General features: G+C 43.3%; 1 non-coding gene and 1 pseudogene across 1 annotated transcript; both read left to right on the top strand.

Moving 5' to 3' along the window:
• Positions 1–14,193: 14,193 nt before the first annotated feature.
• Positions 14,194–21,269, top strand: LOC122229279 (annotated as a pseudogene).
• A 1-nt stretch (position 21,270) lies between these two features.
• Positions 21,271–21,355, top strand: TRNAQ-UUG. The gene has a single exon. It is a non-coding gene; the product is annotated as a tRNA-Gln (tRNA).
• The last annotated feature ends 201 nt before the right edge of the window (positions 21,356–21,556 follow it).

Here is a 21,556-nt window from a genome sequence, read left to right as displayed (position 1 = left end):
AACACTAATTACAATCCTAATTTTACATTTTTTATTATTTAATTAATCCCTGCCTCACCTCCCACTAGAATGCAGGCTCTTTGAAGACCTGGTTTCTTCAGCAGAATTCTGAAGCAGGCTGGACTCACCCTGCATCCCAACACTAGCACAGTGTCTGGCCCATCACAGCAGTGGTAATGGGCTAAATGACCAGTTCCTTTCTTCATTTCAAAGTGAATATATTAACCAAATATACCTTCACCCCTCTTGCTGCCTCTGTTTTCATCCCTCGCTTACTTCTAGTAATACTCCATACTCACCACTCCTCCCCTCTTCACTCCCCGCCCCCACTGTGAATTAAAAATTCAATTCCAAAAGCATTATCAGTAATACAGCTTTTTACTGAAGATTTTGTGTAGTTACAGAGGAGGGAGTACATTACAAAGTAAAATGCCATAACAAAGCCCTTTAACATCTCTGCTTCCCCCCAGCCTTGTCTCTACAGCAGCTGGAGCTGTCTTATCCCTCTTCTTCCCCCTCCCCCCACTGCAGGTGTGCTCTCAGAACCCCTCCAGCCAAACTGCCTCCTCCTCCACCTGCTTCCAAATGTATATTCAGCAAAACAAAGTACAGCCTCGGCCAAGCCATGACTCCTGGCTCCTTAGTTCATAGGGCCACTTGCATTTATAAAAGTTTGGAACAAAAAGTGTTGACTTTTTGTTCATCTTTTCCTTTGCTTGCTGATAGTCTTTCCTCCATCAAGGCCATCCATGCCCTGCCTGCTCTCTATGGCTGACTGAAATCTTACATCCATCAAGGTCCAGTTCAAACGCCCCACCTTCTAGAAACCTTTCCTTAAGACCCTTAAGTTGAGGTAATTTTTTCTCTCCCCTAAAAATGCACACCACCTCTTTTATTCTTATTGGTATTACAAGCTATGTTAGGATTGTCTTTTTCTCCCTCTCCTTTAAGAGCAAGTTCTGTTTCTTACTCTACAAGGTCCGAAGGGTCTGGCTCAGGACTCTCTGCACTGCAGGCTGCAGTGTTGGTAGAATTACAACAAAACATTCTGTATTTCTTTTCGTAGATTTTGGTAAAAGCCTCTTCAAGAAAGCTACTGATACCCAATATTTCAATTTCAGAGTCAGCTAGCAGAAACTACTACTTCCCCGAAGAAACTCTGTACCTATTGTGGGTGGGAATAGTATAGCTTCTGGTTTAACAAGTTTGGAGAGAAGGTCTCTATCCAGGTAAAAGATAGTGTTGACATCTTTGCCTGGATTGACTCTGGCTTTCTAAAATGCATCAACAGTCTGGCCCCTGAAAGACAATCAGGGCTTCTGAGAGATTTAGAGTCTAACTCATGTGACTTTTTTAAAATGTCAAGGAGATGGCTAAGTAAAAATGTTGTCATATGAATTTAAGCTCTTGAGGTCTAGAGAGGGACTTACTGCTAGCAGTCTGTGTTCTGTTATCATAATGGTGATCTTCAGCTGAGCAGATCTCTCACTTGGTACCTTGACCAAGCAGAGAAGGTAGAGCCCAGCGATGAGGTTTGTTTCATGTATATGTGACTGACTGAGGACAGCTAAAATGCACCTTACCATCACTTTACTCAGATTTTCTATCAAATTATGTTACCTTCTCAACATGAAACTGTAAATATCTCTAAATTCTTTCATACCTATAAGCATCTTCCTTACTCTGGAAATGACATCATCCCATTTTTAAAATGTTGGGGTAGGTTTTGTTTCTTTTATTATGGAAATTTTCAATGTACACAAAGTAGAGGAAATGATACAATAAGCCTCTTAGACTCATCCTGAGCTTTTACATTTGGAAATATTTTGTCAATGTCATTTTATCTATCCCCCCCCCCCCACATGTACATTTCACTTTTCTTTTTGCTGGATTGTTTTAAAGAAACCCCTGACTCTTTCATTTTACCCATAAATACTTTAGGATGTATTTCTAACAATTAAGGAGGGTTTTTTTCCTACATAACCACAATGCTATTATCACACGTAACAAAATTATCAATAATCTCAGGAGCATTTTAAAAATAGGATTCTGGAAAAAGCAACCCAAAGGAATGAGTAATATAGAATTTCAAGCACTATGGTAAGCAGTTTGGGAAGATGCTTTTAGCAAAGAGGGTACTTTCACTCTTGCAAATGACATCACAGAGCCAGATGCCACTTTCTCCTACATATCCATAATTGGATTTACTTTCTTACCCCCAAATATATTCCCTGGTTCAGTTCAAGGCATCAGCAACCATCCAGGAGCTCAAGCTCCAGAAACAGGGTCCTTGTAGAGTTTCCCCCTGCCCCCACCCCTTTAGCACTCCCTTTAACCAGTTTTGAAGAGCTAAAACTCAGGGTGAATATTGCTCATATCCATCCCCTCCTTTGCATTCCCACTGCCACTCCTTTTGTCTGGGCCCCTGCTATCTATCTCTGCATTGAGGTTATTGAAAGATTTTGATTTGTGTTCCTCCCAGAAACAGAGCCTGAGACAAGGATTTGAGTATAAATAATTTATTGGAGAGGTGATCCCAGGAGACCTGGAAGCTGAGCTGGGGAATGAGACAGGGAAGTGAAAGAAGCCAATACAGGATGTGTTAACAAGCACTGAAGGACACTGGAGCTCCATCCCACTGGACAAGTCTGGGAGACAGTATAGAATACCCCTCAGCATTATCCCAACCAACAGGCAAGGGAGCTGGGCTCTTATTTATCCATCAGGTCTCCATTGCCTTATGGCTGCTTTCAAGGGCAAGAAGTCCCCAGCACTTCTGGCCTGCACTGTGCATGGCCTAAGCCTACTACCAGCCAGAACACAGAGGATCATGGGCCTTCAATGTATAACAGTAATGCTAAGGGGACAAGGGCAGGGCACTGAGAGCACTACATTGCCTCCCTTCTCACTCTCTCCTTCACAGAGGCAGGGATAACTTTCTAAAGTGCAAATCTGATTCAGGTACTTCCCTATTCAATAAAAAGGGTATGTGGATAATGCTGCAGACCAGTATTGCTTATTTCCCCTTACAGAGGTGACGGCCTTGAGTGGTGCTGAACCATATGATCCTGAGTGCCTTTGGCATACCTGTTGCAGGTGGCCAAAGTCTGGGTTGGACTTTGAGGAACTACTTGTGAGTTCAATGAATACATAGCTTTATTCATATGTTTATAGTTAAAACCTTGTTTACTTACAGAACAGGTTGGGAGGGGAAGTGACAAATGATTGCCCCTGGTTTGGATTCCACTGGCACAGACCTTTACCTCTGAATAGTTATATATAACCCTTCCCAGACAGCAGCGTGCCTCTCTCTCCACTGGTGCACCAAAATTATTGTGGCAATACTTTGTTCTTTATGCAGTCACATTATCTGGGAATCTCAATGTGATTTACAAGCTTACATAACTTCCCAAATGAGTCAGCATGCTCATCAAGAAGGCAGCATGGTGCAGTGGAAAGAACATGGCATTTGGTGCCAGATAGAAAGTTCAATACCTGCATCTGTCACTTGCTAACTGTGTGTTAGACAAGTTATTCTACCTCTCCAAGCCTCAGTTTCTTCCGATAACGAATGCGGATGGGAATACCTACCTAAGAGGGTTATTATAAGGATTAAATGAGGTAAAGAACGCTCAGTGTGATACATAAGAGGCCCTGAGTCACAGTTCACCCTCCCCATCCTATATCCTGATTTTACTCATCTGGCAGAGTTCTTGAACCTTACTGACCTGCAGTGAGTAGAAAATGCTGATTTCCTACTAGACAAAGCAAGTAAAGCTTTATCTCCTTTTAGCACTAGTGGATTTTAGATGAAAATCTGAATCAGTTCTTTGTAAAGGAAAACTGCTCTTGCTCCACTCTGGGCAAAGCATCCACATCATGTATGAAATAAATCCGTACCCGAAAGGGCTGGGGTGCTCCAGGAAGGGCTGGGCTGCACAGTCTGGCTCGGCACCCACAGCAGTCAAAGATTGCTGGAGTTTAGAGGTGACTTAGTGAGCACACGGCAAGACATACAGCCGGAAAAATGAAATGTTCAGAAGAGGATTGAAACCCCATCTGCATAGCTGTTGAGCGCGGTGGGGAGCGGTGAGGAATGGCGTTGCAGAATGCCCTTCGAGAAACAAAGCGGCAGCATACAAATGAGGGCACTGCTGTGCCAGCCAGGGCTGAGGATGATTCTGGAACTGTCTTTTCCAAAGTGCTTGGAGCAAATGCCTGCAAGTTAAAATAATAATAATAAATAAAATCCCTGGTCAGCAAATTAACACTGCTGCAAATGTTCCTCCCTGCCGGTCGCAACGCTATTAGGGGAGGATTACCAGACAAGCTGATTTCCAGGATCTTTATAGCCCGCATAATACATAGTTAGCAGTCAGCTGGGGTCAGCAGAGAGAGTGTTTATAATTAAGGGGTGATTGGTGAGTATGTCCATAACAGCAAAGAAACCTCTAAAAAGAAAAATCAGGAGCCAATCTTTGAACTTAGAAACTAGAGAATGTTAGAACATGAAAGATTCCTTCTGATCATTGAGCTGTGCTGATGATTTTTAAATGCTAAAGAAACAGTAGAACCTTTCTTTCAAGTAAAATCGTATGCAGACTCTCCCCCTGGAAGGCAAACAAAAGGAATGCTGCTCTGAGTAGGGGAGGGAAGAGGAGAGGACAGTGTGGTTCTGGAGCCCCAGCCTCTCCCACTCCCAGCCTTCACTTTAGATCTGCCCCTGTGGCCCAGAATATAATCTGCAAATCATTAAGCCCCACTGACCATGGTGTGAAAACCTCTAGGCTAGTCCACCCCATACATTGTACAAGTGAGTTTTGGCTCAAAGAGGGGAAGCGATTAGTATAAGGTCACCCAGCAGAACTGGGACTAGAGCCCAAACCTCTTGAGTTTAAATTCCTTTCTCTCTCCTAAAAACTACCTCCCCTTATAAAAAAAAAAAAAAAAAATGAAAAGTATCTTTAAAGATAAAGTTACCTCATGAAATAGCTTGTTAAAGTAAATGAGAAAGACAGAGGCATCCAAATGTAAATACTGGCTTTGGAAAGAATCCAGTTCTATCTTCTTGACTGCTGGACCCAAGTGCAGCTTTTATTACATTTATTTTTAGGACTTTCAGCATGGCAGTCACAAAATCCAAGTAGATTTGCTAAACTAATGGCCTCTTATACCAGGGTAAATCTAGCCAGTTTGTGCCTTCTAGAAAAAACAACCTAAAGCTACAACAGCTTAGTATCTTTAAAAAATTATTTTTAATACACTGGCATAGTAAGAAAGGAATCTAAAATGCATGGTAGATGGAGATGGCCAAACCAAAGCTCTTATACAGTGGAGCATGAGGCATTTCAGATTCCCGACTCTACTTCCCATTGTGAGACCTTGAGCAAGTCACAACCTCTCTAGCCCTCAATCTTTTTTCAAAAATCTACAAAATGATGAAATCATTAGAGTCATTAAAAGTCAATATTCAACAGAACCCTGACACAGAACTGTCCAGTGTGCTGGTCAGCCAGCACTGTGTGTGTTCACAACAGAGGCCTCTGTCTCTGAGTCAGAGGGTCTGGGAGCACAATTACTGTAATAGAGGAGAGAGAAGCAGCAACATGGAGATGCTGTAGGTTGAAAGGAAAGAAGGAGGAGGGAAGCAGATGCAGAGAAGAGCAAAGGGCTCTCCTTTCATGCATCAGAGGATTGGATTTTGATCAGCAACCATCCTAGACATTTATGTCACACCTATTACCCTGAAGTACTCTAAATGTTTCCTAATGGACTTGGCTTTGGGGATTCCATTCAAGGCCTTGAGCCATGTGGTCTCATTTTAAACTAGGAATGTTCAATTAAAATAGTAGCTATGTGATAGCAAATGATAAAATGATACCAAGTTTTTATAAGGGGAAGAAAAGCAACATTTTTTAAAATACAACGTCCCACACATTTTGTTTGTTATTCAGTTTAATGCTTACTATAACTTTTAAATTAGATATCATTTCTCCCCATTTGACAGATCTAGATGCAGAGAGGCTTAGCATCTCCTTTAAGATAACAAGTATTTTATGTAGCTTTTGGGACTGTAAGCCCCCTCAGGAGAGAGACTTTCTTTCTTTCTTTCTTTTTTTAATTTTTTTTTTAATGTTTATTCTTGAGAGAGAGCATGAGCAGGGGAAGGGCAGAGAGAGAGGGAGACACAGAGTCAGAAGCAGGCTCCAGGCTCTGAGTTGTTAGCACAGAGCCTGACGCGGGGCTCGAACTCACGAACCGTGAGATCATGACCTGAGCCGAAGTCAGACACCCAACCGACTGAGCCACCCAGGCGCCCCAGGAGAGAGACTTTCTTGTTCGTGCTTCTGTCATCAATGCCAAACACAGTGCCTGGTGCATAGGTGATCGGTGCACATCACTAAAGGAAACTGAAGGAAAAGGCCAAGCTTTAAATCCAGATCTGCTCAACTCCCAAATCTACTTCTTGCTACCACCAAACTTATACAATTTATTAAAAACAACTGTTATTTGGCCAGTTGTTCTTAACCCCTTCTTTACTATATAATTGGAAGTGTTATGAGCTCTGGTTTCTATGCCTGTTTGAAGCTCTAGCTACCTAATTAGTTACTGAGTTCCATCTCTTGGCTGAATCTATAATTAAGCAGGTTTTTTTAAGACATAGTTAGCCATAGTCCCAGGTTCCCTAAAATGTATAACATTCACCCAGAGGACCACACTTGAAGAAAAACACAGAACTGGAAAATATTTTATCATACTCCAGTATCATTGCTCTCCTCAGTCACCTTAAGCAATTACAGAACAAAACGGTGCTGTTTTTGTTTTTTTTTTTCTAATCAGTAAACACAAATTTTAAAAGGCAACTTTCATAGAGTTTCTTCACAGTACATCTTAGAAATGAAGCAAATCCTGATGCAAGGATGCTAGTACACAAGGATGGTAACACATTGCAATTTATGTCCAGGAACTGGATGAAGGTAAGAAATTAAAGACTTGTCAAGCATGTTGTAGTACAAGGGCACACTCAGGTGTGCCTGGGATCTTGCTCTGATTAATGCTTCAGGACTCAGCAAGGCAGGCCCAGTGATCTGTGGATGGGTGGTTCTGAGAGAGTGAGCGATCAAAGTCATGTCTTCTTGTCTTTCTCACTTAGGGCCACTTCCTCTCTGGTGTGTTGACCAAGGCTATACCTGGCATGGCTTCAGTCATCCCAGGGTACTTCACTAGGCCTTTTCAGTTGTGTGCTCATCTATTTCTTCCTCCCTCCACTTTTCGCAAGTATTGACCAAGGGCTCTCATGGGCTTAGCCTCTGCAAGGTGCTGTGGGAGCTACAGAAAGAACAAAGTATGCGCTTCTAGACTCTTGTGGGCATTACTGATTATATACCTGGAACTCAAGTGTGACCACGAGGCCCCCAGCGAGCTGAGCTGGTGACTTAATTATTATCACCTTCCTTCCTCATCAGCTCCTGAGGTCTTAGAAAGTCTGTCCTGTTATCGTAGCCTGAGGAGTGTAATTCTCCCTTATTTCGCTCCACACAGGGGTGCACCATGACATCAACACAAATGCAGCCCTCTTGCCTTGAGTGAAATAGCACCCATGTTACCATGCCTGCACAATCAGAAAGGTGACAACCCTTTACAAATCAGTCAGCTGGAGAAGATACAGGGTCAGTTCAGCTTTGTGGATAATTCTCCTTGCTTTCTATACCGGGTTTGGTTACCTCTATTTCCTGCCTGCACTGAACTACTATATGTATAATATATATATATATATATATATATATATATATATGTGTGTGTGTATATATATATATATACACACACACACACATATATATATCTTTGCTTGGTGGTAGGTCTGGGTCTCTCAGAAGTCAAATATTCTCTTTATTTTCTCCTTATTTCCTGCTCTGATTTTCCCTGTAGAACATCTGCCCTGGTCAAAATCTTTTTTTTTTTTTTATGACAGTTTTGTAGTGTACAGTTCAGTGCTTTTTAGTGTATTTTCAGAGTTATACATCACCACTATCTAATTTCAGAACATCTTCATCACCCCCAAAAGAAATCCCATAGTCATTAACAGTCACTTCCCGTCTCTCCCCCCGCCCCTTCCCCTTGACAACCACTAATCTATTTTCTATTTCTGTGACTTTGCCTATTCTGGACATTTCATAAAAATGGAATCATACAATATGTGGTCCTCTGTGACTGGCTTCTCTCAATCAGGATGAAGGTTTCAAGGTTAATCCATGTTGTAACATGGATTAGTACTTCATCCCTTTTTGACTAAATAATATTCAGTTGTACAGACAGACTGCATTTTATTTATCTCTTTGTCAGTTAGTGGACACTTGGGTTGTTTCCATTTTTTGGCTATGAGGAATAATGCTGTTATGAACTTTCATGTACCGGTTTTTGTGTGGACATATGTTTTCACTTCTCTTGGGTATCTATCTAGAAGTGGAACTGATAGGCTGGCTAAAATCTTAAGGAACCGTTTCTAATGGTCTTCATTCCTATCTGTTTCCCAGGGAATACAGTTTCTCTACATTCATTAAACAAAAGGGAACGATCAAAGCAGGAACTTCTTCACCAAATCCTGGACACAGTCTTTGCTTTTCCAAATCAGTTACAAAGCCCAAACATCTCCACTCTACACAACATGCAGCTTCGAGTAACTGTGGCAGGCCCAGGACGGGGACCAGTCACTGCAGTGATTCACATTAAACAGCAGCTTGTAGCACCCGGAGAGGGTACACAGAACCAGCCTCTTCTGACCAGGCTTTAATCTTATAAACAAAGGAACATTTATAGTCATGTCATTCCCTGCTTATAACTGATTCCTTGAAATCTAGTCTCTTGTATCCTGTCCATAATCTTGGACTATGCTCTCAGGGTTATGCATGGCCTGGAATAAGCAAGGTACAACCTTGGAATCCTAAATTGCCTTTTCCCCACCAACTGCTCTGCAGGTTTCTGTTTATAACTGAAGTCTGCCCTCTGGTGGTCTTAGCCGGCCCTGACCTGCAACATGGAGCCGCTGAGCAGATTTCTTCCAAAATCATTTCTTCTCCAGGAGCATTTAGGAAATTGCTACCATTTACTCAGCTTATAGCAATACAGAGAAATGGCATCTTCTGCAGGGTATTCCTCTTGTATTTTTTTACTTTTTGATGTTTGTAGATTTTTCCCTTTTATTCAAAAGTAAGTTTCAGTTACTTATGAGCCACTTTCATTTGTGATAAATAACCATTATTTGTATTTATGCAGTGCCTGCCAAGATCCTTCTGTTCCTATTGACTCATGAGTCACTAAAATACTCTTCCATGGTAGAAGTGGGCAAAGGCTACTTGAGATAGAACATAATATGAGTTGTGGGCTATCATCTTGCCTAGTAGTTTTCCAGAGGTGGTTTGTAGACTGCCTTGAGTAAAGAAAGACCCAGGGACTGATTCTCCTCAAGTTTTGTGGGATATCCCACTTGCTCTGTTGGAAAGCTGCAGGGCATCAGACATTTGGGGATCCCATGCAGACATGGCAACCAAGTGGGCAATCTGGCCAGGGAAGCAGATCCAGGAGGGACATGAAAGATAAGTGGGGAAGGAAGCCAGAGCCTAAGGAGACCAGGAGACAATGTAAGCAAAAGGCTGAAGTGGTGACAGGAGGAAAGAAAATAAAGTAGAGGAGGGAAGGTGGTTTTACAAGGGCAGAACAGGGGACTAAAGAAGTGACTGCTTCCCTGAGGACCATTACTGCTTTCTGCAATGCAGTAAAAATCTGTTTAGTTTTTAGGTAACAAAGGAGAAGGAATCCTTTCGATGTTTTTATCCAGAGTCCTTGAGAATAACTCTATGCCTCTGAACTCATGTTTTAGGAACATTTTAACTTTCTTCCCTGAGAGAAATGCAGCACTTTCATGAAAGAAAACTTAATTTTTAGAGACACAGTTTGTGTTTCTAACATCTGAGTAGCTGGGAAGGAGGGGACTCACAATGATTCGTTATGATGAGCATACATTCTAGCCAGAGTTCTGGAAATCTGTCCCCCTTCCCGAAAGTACAGCCATAGTGGGGACTCCACTGCCTAGAGCCCCCACTGGTTCCACTGCTCATCCCAAGGCCACCCCCCAAAAGTCTCACTGTCCTTGTCAGTCTCCTTGGAACCACAGAAACCAGGGCTCAGTGTGTAACAGAGATTCCTGTGTCCTGTTCGATCTCTTCTTTTCCATCTTCCTCTTGCCTCCACCTTTACCTCCTTCCCTAGTCCTCTGGATGCAAGTTCTCTCCTCCTACATCCCCCCTCTCTAGGCTTTGTGACTTGGAACTCAATCATTTTAGAAACGACAGGGCTTACTGTGTTCCCATGCTGGATGCTGCCCCTTTAAAATCAACCTTAAGTTGGAGGGAAGAGAGAACCAGGTCTTCTGCCTTTCCTCCCAGAGATAAAAGCTATTCTTAGCAGTCAAATCGGCTTGGCATTTGGGGAGACTTGTATTTTTCTCCTTCCCACCCCAGGGGTTTTGCCATTGCAATTCCTCTTCCTCATAAAGAAAAGGAGAAGGGGAAAAAAGGAAGGACGGGCACCATCGCTGCTGCCCCAGTAGGCTCTTCTCGAGACTTATTGTGGAAGGCTGGTCTGGTTGGAGCACCCTCACCCAACCCCATAAGACCGGTTTAATTCTAGCAGTCATTTTTCAGGCAAAAAGACTAAAGGCCAAATGAGCTCCCTTCAGGCCTTTCCACAGCACTTTGTATGTGGCACGTGTTCATTAAATATGTTTGCTCAGCCAGCCTCCTGCCTGTACCCTCATTAGGGTGGGTCTCTCAGGACCGCCTTCACTGGGCATTTAGGGCCATGGCAATCTGTCAGGGCATTTAAAACCCAGAATTAAAGAGCAGGCTTCGGAGAAACCAGGAACTAGGGAAATAAAAAATTTTTTAATTTTAAAAAAGGAAAGGAAAAACATGGATGTGCAAAGCTCCAGAAGACTTACGTAATCCGATTCCGCTTGGACCCAGATGGTGAAATTCTGCAGAGCGGCCAGCAGGGGGAGCTCAGGCAGTGTGTCAGAACGCCGGCGCGGAGGTTGCCTGGAGCCAAAACTCCGCACAAACAAAACAATGAACCTTTGTGGTTTCTCTTGGATTCTTAATCCAGGCCGGCTCAGTCCAGGATGGCCTGATCATCATTGTAGGGGACTCAGCTAGCATCTCGCAGAACACCGATTTCATAAGTCTGTCTGCCTGCCTCTGTCCCCCAAATTGTTTCCTCTGTGTTCTGTTCGACCTCTAATCCTTTTTCTCAAACTCTCTCAGTAACCCTTTGTACCTCTTTTTATAATTCTTGTTTTCTCTGAATCTGTGTTTCTGTCTGTGCTTCTTTCTTGTTATTTCTCTGTATCATCCTAGGTCTGCTAGTCACATAAATGAAAAATAAATGGAGATGAACCCACCCAAGAACTGAGCTTTGAAAGATTTTGAGATCTTGCAAAAACTAATGCTTTGATTAAAATGTACGCTGTGCCACAAAAGTGGTTAATTCTGCCATTACTTAGCTGTGCAGTCACGTCTTTCATGTCTATTCTCTAGTCTCTGTCCTTCAGGCCTGCTGCCCTTGCCACCCTGCAGTCTCTCCACTGCCATTGGTTACTGCTAAGCTGTTGCCCACCTCCCCCAACTACTGACCTCCAGTAGTTGTCTCCCTCCCTGACCAACAGGACAAGGTTTTCCAGGTCTTTTAGGGAAGATGCCCACACCTGAATAGCTGAACCTCTGGTGACACAGTGTTTCTTAAATAAGACCCAGCCCCTCATTTCCAGAACATGAAACTCTTGTGGGATCAGGGGTTGAGGGGCTCCAGGGGAGAAATAGAGAGACTCAGCTTTGCACTCTACATGGAACCTCTTGTTATCTAATATTCAGGTGCTGGACTGGATCTGGTCCACTCTGTCGCAGTATCTTCATTCATGGTGACTTTCTCTCAGGGATCTTCCTCATTGTATTTCTTTCCAGATTGACCCTCAGGGACCTTTAGTTTATCACACAATCTGTATATCTGAGTCTGTGGGGTAACAACCAAAAGATTGAATTCTTTTTTCTGGGCTTTTGAGCACTGGAGATTCAAGAAATGCAACTGAGTGTATGTTTTAAGGTTCCAGAGCATCCTGGGACAGTCAAGCACCCCGAGCATTTGATGGAAGGCAGCTTTGCCTGGTTCCCAGAGAGGCCAAAAGAGGACCCTGAGCATGCACAGCATACAGATAGCTCCTGGGCAGTGATGCTCAGCAGGAGCTATTTCAGTTCCAGCCCTAAGTACTGTGACTATGGCAGTGGCAGTGATGTATCCTCATTTCTACACGCTATAGTCTCTACCTCCAAATCTATTCTGTTCTATCCAGGTTCTCATTATTTTTAAGATCCAGTCATATGTGTCCCTGAGAGGTGGATTCTAATATTAGATCTGGTAGGACATGATACTCTTCAGTACCTTAACTTCCAGTACCTTAACTCTTGTTATCTTAACTTTCTTTAAGCCTCCTGGATTCAAGGATGGTAGTGGTGCTACGATCAGATCAGTTATCGCTGCCCTGCTCAATTCTTGGTAACCATCATCGCTTCCTAGTTCCAGAACCTGTTTGGAACCAAGTTTAAGACTAAAGTAGGGAGTAGGGGGACAGACAGGCAATGCAATTTAAAGATATTTACCACTTTCTTGCCCTTTCTAGGCCCTGGCCATACAGAGAGTCTGAACAAGACATGGGCCCTGTCATCAGGGAGCAAATGCTTCTATTGGAGTGACCCACTGTCTCTCTGATGGGAATAAAAATGAAACTGCTGCAGAAAAACCCAGCACTGCAAAGTGCTAACATCATCAGGCAGGTTGCCTCTGCAGTGCAATCTATAATCTCTGTGACTTCCAGAACCAAAGAATTGCTATATGAGTTTCTAAATTAGGCTTTGCGTTACTTTGGAAATTAACAAAGCATTCCTTCCCACAGACTCTGTTCCCAAATTAAACATTTTGTGCTTGTACAGCTGTTCAAATGTTGGTGAACTGAAGATGAAAAGGTTCTTAGGAAGGGAAGAGAGGTGGGTGCCTAATAAGGGGAGGGGAGCACTGTGGGGGAGTTTTTGGAGGGGGAGCTGGAGGTCAGGTAGCAGAGATTACAGAACAGTTGGAGAAGTTTATAATCCAGTTAGTGAGCACATAAAATGTTTTTTAAATTATTAGGTCTAGATAAATGTAGGTTAAGGGGGCCCACTATGATCAAGTATTTAAAGGCATACTTTTAAGTGGAAAACTTGAGAAGTGGCTATTCCCCTCCTCTAATCAGTAGAAGCCAGAGGAAACAGGAAATAAACAAAAACTGCTAAGATGGCATCTTAAGGTCATTGTGAGGCCCACTTTTCAAGATCTGACAACTGTTAAACACTAAAATGGGTCACAGAGGATGGCTGTCACCATGGCTGTGACTCTCCTCCAGAGGTATTTATGGAAAGAACAGAGCCTTTGTGTTCCACAATGCTGCAGGTAACATCCAGGGTAGACACAGAGGCATGTCCTGGATGAGCTAGCTCCCCAGGTTCTCTTCTAGACTGGGAAAGAAAAGAACTCTTATGGCATTAGAGGCCTTTAGCAGCAGCTAGAGAGAAATGGACAGATGAAAGGCCCACGGTCCCCACTGGCCCACCTCTCACCAACATGCCAGAGACCCTTCATTAAGCCACCTCTGTGTCATTTGTTTCATGAACTTGTACCTTGATCTTTGCTTACAGGGATGTGAGCCATCTTGGCAAATGTTTTTTTTAGAAAGCCTTTGCTCACAAAAATTCTGTCCGCAATATTTGGATTGGCTACCAGGCCTCTCATTTTCCACACAAGTTGTTCCCAACTTATCTCTGGGTCTCTTCCAGAAAGGCATGAATTATTTGGTGGTGATGTAACTTGAAACCCAGATTCCACTTGGAAACCATTTTCATAGAGGTTGGCTGGGTGGTAAGGAATGGAAATTGGGACTAGAGAAGAAGAGAGTGAAGAGGTTTAAAAAAAAATCCAGGTTTAGCCAGATAGTATTTTCCATGCAGCTGAGGGAGCAAGAGGCCCTGCCTTCAGTAGACAAGGCCCCAGGGCTCACAGAGTCAGAGAGCTGTGCTGGGCACTGGCTGTCTGGCTCCCCTGCAGTTCCAGAGCATGGCCCTGGAGAGGCTGTCCTCTGGTCTTGGCTATGACACCTTTTACCTGTATGGTGCTTTATGGTTTCAAAAGCACTTTCACACACTTGTCTTATTTGATCCTCACAATTATGCTATGAGAGAGGTAGGACACAAATTATTACCCCCATTTTAGAGATTAAGAAACTGAGGATCAGGGCAGTCAGACAATGTGCTATCACACAGATAGCAAGTGGAAAGCCAGAACTCCAGCCCAGGTCTTCTAACTTGAGCTCATTTACTCATCCTTGTGAGCAGTCCAGTGTGCCTTTGAAATCAGAGAATTCTGGACCTTCTCTCCAGAAAGATAAACTTGGAATTTTTAGATGCTGAAACTCAACATAGACTCCAGGTAAAATTCCCATACTTTCAGCCACCCTTATGAATTCTTGCGAATGTGTGCATGCCTTGCTTCCCTGACCAGACTGCAAGCTCCTTGGAGGTTCAGGCTGTGTGTTTTCTCTTCCTTCCCATTCGCTCTCATAACTGTCACAGAGCCAAGCACCTAGCCAAAGCTGTTGCATTGCCAGGAAGAGGTAAGGCAAAGTAAAGAAAGCAAACTAAGTAAGTGGGACAGATGTCCATTTCCACATTTGACCACATGTCCTACAAGAACTGGTATCCTTGTACATGTTCTGTCCAAGACAGTCATCTGCCAGCCACACTATTTCCCAAATCCTAGAATACAGCAGTTTCCCATGGTGGCAGCAGTAATATCTTCCTCCTCGACATAATTTTCCAGGCACAAGATGGGCTCACAAGCATGAAGAGGTAACAACCTCAGTGATCTCACACCCCAGGATCCTGATGTGAGTAAAGAAGGCAGACTGGCTGCCTTAGCTGGGGAATAGAGGTGGGTCCATGGGAGGGGCTGTAATGAGCTTAAATTGAGAGGGAGGGGTGGTAGTGAAGCAGGAGCAGCAAGAGCATCCAAGGAACACTGCTGAGGACATCTGGGTGACCAGAAGGAGAGAGTGCCTTCTGGCAGTGGGAGGGGTAAATGTGCCTGGGGGATGCCTCAGTAAGGCGGAGCCCAAGGCCAGTGACATTCTCTGACCACAGTGTTCACTTGGCACCAAACCTCAGGGCCATCTTGCTTCATCTCCCTAGAACTCATCAGCAACTGTGACTCCAGTTTTCTCACCAGAGCTATAGGGAGGAAACACTCAGTGATAATCCAAAGGCAAGGACAATTGACTAGTTAAACAGAGATGGCCCCAGTTTAAGACCTTTGCCCCGTTGCTACCCTGCCACCTCTTCGTTACCCTGTATCGCAAGTCCTTACTTTCCCAGGTTTGGTGGAGAAGGAAAAGGATTCCAAGACTGTTGTAAGCAAGTGGGGCCACTCCCAATAAATGAGACCATCCCGTACCCTAGGGACTGACTCAGTTGAGTTTCACTGGTCAGAAGAATCTGAATTTCAGACAAAGGAGGTCTCTGTTTCTTACCTTGTAGATAACAATGACTCTACTATGAGAACAATTCTAGGGTGATACAATATTACAGAGAACCAGGACCCTAGAGATTATTACATATTCATCCAACAACCTCGTTGACACATGAGGGGACTTAAGAAAATGGCAATGGCATCAGTGTCCAAACCAACCAGGAAGTTAGTGAAAGAATCTGCACTAGAACCCAGAAGTCTTGACCCAATACCACACTAGCCCTTCTCCTATCTTACCCACCCTGGCCCTCTTAGATGGCAAAGGTTTCCACCCAGGGGCAACTCTGAGCAACCAAGGAAGGAAGGTCTGAATTTGCAAAACTGCTTTGTGGAAACTACTGCTCTTTAGGAGACCTTCTTATGTTGCAGCCAGCCCTGGGACTGTGTCCTTGCCTCCCTGCATCCTGTAGGGAGAAAGAGAACCGAAATTTTTGTTCTAAAAGCCCTTCTGGCCACCAAGCCTGCCCCCTCTGGCCAAACCCAGTACCTGATTTCATCCTAGTGGATCTCCACCCACCAGTCTTGGTGCCTCCTCCTGGAGCAAAGGGGCTGATACCTTGTCAGGTACAAGGTGGAAGTGGAACATGTTGCACAGACATCCCATAAATGCTCTACAAGTGAATAACTAAGGTTCCACATCTCCTACACTGCATCCAGTTCACACTTCCAAAAGCATCCAGCAAACTTGCATTCAACCTGTGGATCAGATTAGGTCAAATAAACAGATATTTATTAAGGTATTATTGGAAAGGCAATGTACAGGTGCTGAGCTCTACACAAAGACATGCCCGAGTCCCTGCCTTCAAAGGACTCAAAAGCTAACTGGGGGAGACCAGGTGATATTTTATTTTAAGTTAATATCGCAAGGTAGCGATACAAGAAGTGCCATGAAGCAACAAGTAGCCATTTGCAAAATTACTGGAATAGAAAGTCTGTGTGTTGGTACACAGGAAAAAACACTGTGAACTGAACAGTTCAGGGAAGCTTGTAGAAAAGGAAAAACCTCATCAGGGCTTTGAAGGATGGGTAGAATTCAAAGGAGTGGAGAGAAGGTTTGAAAGAGCATTACAGAAATTGGTAACTGAGAAAAGATACAAAAATAGGAAAATGCAAGTGTGTTGAGGGTAGTAAGTAAAGATAATTGCAATAGTAGATGATGCTTATCATGTATCAGACACTGTTCTCAGCTGTTACATTGTCTCAGCTAACATTAATTCTTCTGATTCTCATGCAGTTCAAATTAGTACTATTATTATCACATTTTTATAGTCAAAGACACTGAGGCATAGAGAGGCTTAAGTAATTTACCTGAGGACAGTGCTTATAAGTGACTGAGCTGGAATTTGAGCCCAAAGGCTACATATTTGGCCACTGCTTCTCTCACTGTGGCTAGAAGGGTTGATTTCTTGGAAAGGTGTGTTGGTGGCAGATCATAGAGGATCTGGAATACTACGTTACAAACTTGGACTTGACTTTGTGGTCAAAAGGAGAAACATGAAAAGTTTCTGAGCAGGCTGGCGCCTGGGTGGCTCAGCTGGTTAAGTGTCTGACTCTTAATTTTGGCTCAGGTCATGACCTCACTGTTCAATTCATACGATCAAGCCCCACTGTCAGCACAGAGCCTGCTTAGGATTTTCTCTCTCTCTCTCTCTCTCTCTCTCTCTCTCTCTCTCTCTCTGTCTCTCAAAACAAATAAATAAACATAAAAAAAACCCAAAAGTTTCTGAGCAGGGAAGTGGATCTCAATTTAGGGCATTAAATTGAGACACTGTACACAGGAAGGAAATCCTAAGGACACCTTAACATTTTAAAAAAGCACAGAGAAATATATTAGTACATAGGTACAGATGCCCTTCCTTTTCGTAGAGAACCTTGTGCAGTTACTTCCATTGGCTTCTCAGATCTTAAGCTAAAAGGGGATAAATCCTTGGTTGGTGGCATGGAGGGAACAACCAAAATGTAAACAGACCTGAAATCTACCCAGGTACGTGATCAAAAGCCAGGGGCTGAGATAGGCTTAGAGGATAGTGTTTACAGGGAGATAGGAGACCTCAGATCAGGAACAGTGGGGAAGAGTGGAGGGAAGAATATGTCAGACAGCAAGTGAGAGCTCAGCAAAATGAGTTGGAACCCTGGGTGTATAGTTCAGTGATATCTTAAGCATGATTGAATCAAAGTTTCTGGAAGAGGCAAAAATATTGTCAGCTATCTCCTTGATTATTTTGTAATAGCAGATAATCTCTTTAGTCCCTTCCCTCTTTTTACAGGCTAAAATGGAAAATCTTTTCTCATGCACAGAATGCTTTTATTTCTCTCTGTGTCTTTTAAGACTCGATTTTGCTAATACATTCTATCCAGCACTATAAAGCCGAGCTTGTTCTCATGACCATCCACTCTAATGAATGTGGGACAGATGAAGTAATAAGAACTTTGAAAGGGTGGTGATGGAAATAAGAGCATCTTTTTGTATTTTCCAGGAACTGTATGCACAAAGAAGCCTGCTCAAGCCAATAGAGTAAAAGCATTGGATAATTTGATTTCTGAGCAGAGATTAGATAATTGTCATGGATGGGACTTTGGGAAGGGTCACAGGAGATGAAGCATCATCCTGTTGAGATGGTCTTCAGGGAATATTGGGTGTACGTGAGTGTTATTTGGCTCCTGAGTCACAAAGCATGGGTTGTAGGGCTGGCCTTAGCCCAGGCTCCAGGAAAAATTATGTATTTATCCTTATAAATTGTGGTATTCAGTGTAACAATTGCCTTGATTTATGGCCACGCCTTCATGACCCCACTTTTGGAAATGGACTCCAAATCTGAGTTCCAAGCAGCTGTTTTATGTCTACCCACAGGAAGCCAATAAATAAATGATGTGGGGGTGGGTGAAATGGTTTGTGAATGCCCAAATCTGTTCTCTTGAACATGCATTTTTGTTTGAAGAAAGAGTTGATTAGTTTGTGTTTAAGTGAGGGCAAAAAACACTCTAATGTAAGAAAATCAAATGTGTAGATATCCCCTCTCCAATCACATGTGTGGCATTGATAAACTGTGGCTGTTGGTCTTTCCTTCCTTTGCTATCTTCTCATCTTCTCAGCTGCTATGATTTGAGAAGACTTAAACCCAGGCCTAATGCTGAATCATTTCTGGCTGGTGCTGTGCACAAGGGGTTTGGAAATAAGTCACATACCCAGACCCAAGTGCTAGGAACCAAGTGACTACATCCAGTCTCCCATGTTGACCACAAATTCTTCCCTTTAAGCCAGGTCTTGGATAACTACTACCCAGAACTAACCTGGGTACATGGGTGGCCCCACAGCCAAAGTTCTATGTTGGCCCTTCCCTGTATGTTGGCCCAAATCCCAGAGGTGAGCTATTACCCTGGTTTCCTCTCCTAAGTTCTTACTTCTTTCCTGATTACTTCTTACTTACTTTCTTCTCCTTCTAGAACTAGATTCCATCCATCCTTGTCCCTTCTTCCCACAAGCTGGGGTTTTCTGATGCCAGGTCATGGAATGATTATGCCATGGGACAGGGCACATTTGTCTAATTGGACCCTCATATTGAGTCCTGTTGATTTAATTCAGTGTTTCTCAACAGGAGTGGAACCACCCCTGAGGGATGTATTGGAAACTCAAGGGGGCATTTTTGATTGCCACAATTATTGGGAGGGGCACTAGTGGCATTTAGTGAGAGGGAACCAAGGATGCTATTGTGCAATTGTGTGCAGCACAGGCACCTTAACCAAGAAATGTTGTGTGTCCCGTATAACCTTCAAAAGTCACACTGGACATTTGTGTGCAAAAATCTGTTTATAATTGTCTGGATGTGGAATTCAGTCCCATTTTACTTGGAAATACAAGTTACTTTTGCATAGTTTTAATATACATGGAATTTTCCATACATGCCCTCTAAGCATTTTTAAAGAAAGAGAAGACTGTACTGTGTTTGGTTCAGAACTTTACCAGCAATAGTCATAATTTCAGAAAAGTATCTCACTGACAGTGACATCGTTCTTGGTATTTGAGTTGCCAACACACCTGTCTCTGTCTACATTTGTCTCTGCCACATTCACTGTGATCTCAAAGCAATGGACTACTTTATTCTATCTTCTAGTTAGTCATCCCCAAGCATTAATATACTCTAATACATATTAAAATTTTATTACAAAATATTCCTCTTCTAACAGTATTTTTCTTTATTTTTATAGTTAGGATGTTATATTAAAAATATGTATATAGGTGGTTTATTATCTGTGAATTTCTTTTCATAGTAGTAAATGGGACTTAACAAAACATTCATTTAAAATTAGGTCATTGGCTTTCTGCGCTACCCAGGGAGGGGTCTATAATGGCGTTGTTTTATGTTCCCATTGTAACTTAAAAGGAAACTTTCACAGTGTCTGGAGCCCTTGACGTCCTGCAAATGAAGGAGTAGGATGCCCTCAAATTCCTTGCAGCAGGAACCCAGTTAGGTGGTACCAACCTTGTGTTGGTATTCCAAATGGAACAGTACATCTACAAAAGGAAAAGTGATGGTATCTACATCATGAATCTGAAGAGAACTTGGGAGACGCTTCTCTTGGCAGCTTGAGCCATTGTTGCCGTTGAAAACCTGGCTCAGGGGTGCCTGGGTGGCTCAGTCGGTTAAGCGTCTGACTTCAGCTCAGTTCATGAACTCACGGTTTGTGAGTTCGAGCCCCGTGTCAGTCTCTGTGCTGATAGCTTAGAGCCTGGATCTTGCTTCAGATTCCTTGTCTCCCTCTCTCTCTCTGCCCCTCCCCCACTCGCACTCTGTGTCTCAAAAATAAACAAACATTTAAAAAAAAGAAAACCTGGCTCATGTCAGTGTCATATCATCCAGGAATACTGGCCAGCAAGCTGTGCTGAAGTTTGCTGCTGGAGCCACTCCTATTGCTGGCTGCTTCACTCCCAGAGCCTTCACTAGCCAGATCCAGGCAGCCTTCTGGGAGCTGAGATTTCTCGTGGTTACTAATCCAAGGACTGACCACCAGCCTCTCAGAGAGGTGTCTTATGTTAACCTGCCTACCATTGTTCTGTGTAACAGAGACTGTCCTCTGTGCTATGTGGACATTGCCATCCCTTGCAATAACAAGGGAGCTCACTCAGTGGGTCTGAAAATTGATGCTGACCTGGGGAGTTCTGTGCATGTGTGACACCATTTCCCATGAACATCCGTGGAAGGTCATGCCTGATGTCTACTTATACAGAGACCCTGAAGAGATTGGAAAGGAAGAGCAGGCTGCTGCTAAAAAGGCTGTGACCGAAGAGGAATTTCAGGGTGAATGGACTACTCCAGCTCCTGAGTTTATGTGATTCAACTTGAAGTCACAGACTGGTCTGAGGGCATGCAAGTTTCCTCTGTCCCTATTCAGCAGTTCCCTACTGAAGACTGGAGCACTCAGTCTACCACTGAAGACTGGTCTGCAGCTCCCACTCCTCAGGCCACTGAGTGGGTAAGAATAACCACTGAGTGGTCTTAAGCTGGTCTTCCACAAAGGCAAATAAAATGAAATAAGGTTGATGGAAAAGAAACAGTTTCTTTAAAAAACAATTAGTTCATTGGCCTCATCAGATTAAGAATCCTTTGGGGCGCCTGGGTGGCTCAGTTGGTTGAGCGTCTGACTTTGGCTCAGGTCATGATCTCGTGGTCCTTGGGTTCGAGCCCCGCGTCAGGCTCTGTGCTGACGGCTCAGAGCCTGGAGCTTGTTTCAGATTCTGTGTCTCCCTCTTTCTCTGACCCTCCCCTGTTCATGCTCTCTGTCTCAAAAATAAATAAATGTTAAAAAAAAAATTAAAAAAAAAAAGAATCCTTGACCTCAGTGGATATTGCGGCACTGTCTGTTGAAAGCAAGAAAAGACTGAAGATGAGGTCAGTGC

Source organism: Panthera leo, chromosome C2 (assembly GCF_018350215.1).
Source record: "Panthera leo isolate Ple1 chromosome C2, P.leo_Ple1_pat1.1, whole genome shotgun sequence".
Classification (NCBI taxonomy): Eukaryota; Metazoa; Chordata; class Mammalia; order Carnivora; family Felidae; genus Panthera; species Panthera leo.
This window is presented reverse-complemented; position numbering and strand designations above follow the sequence as displayed.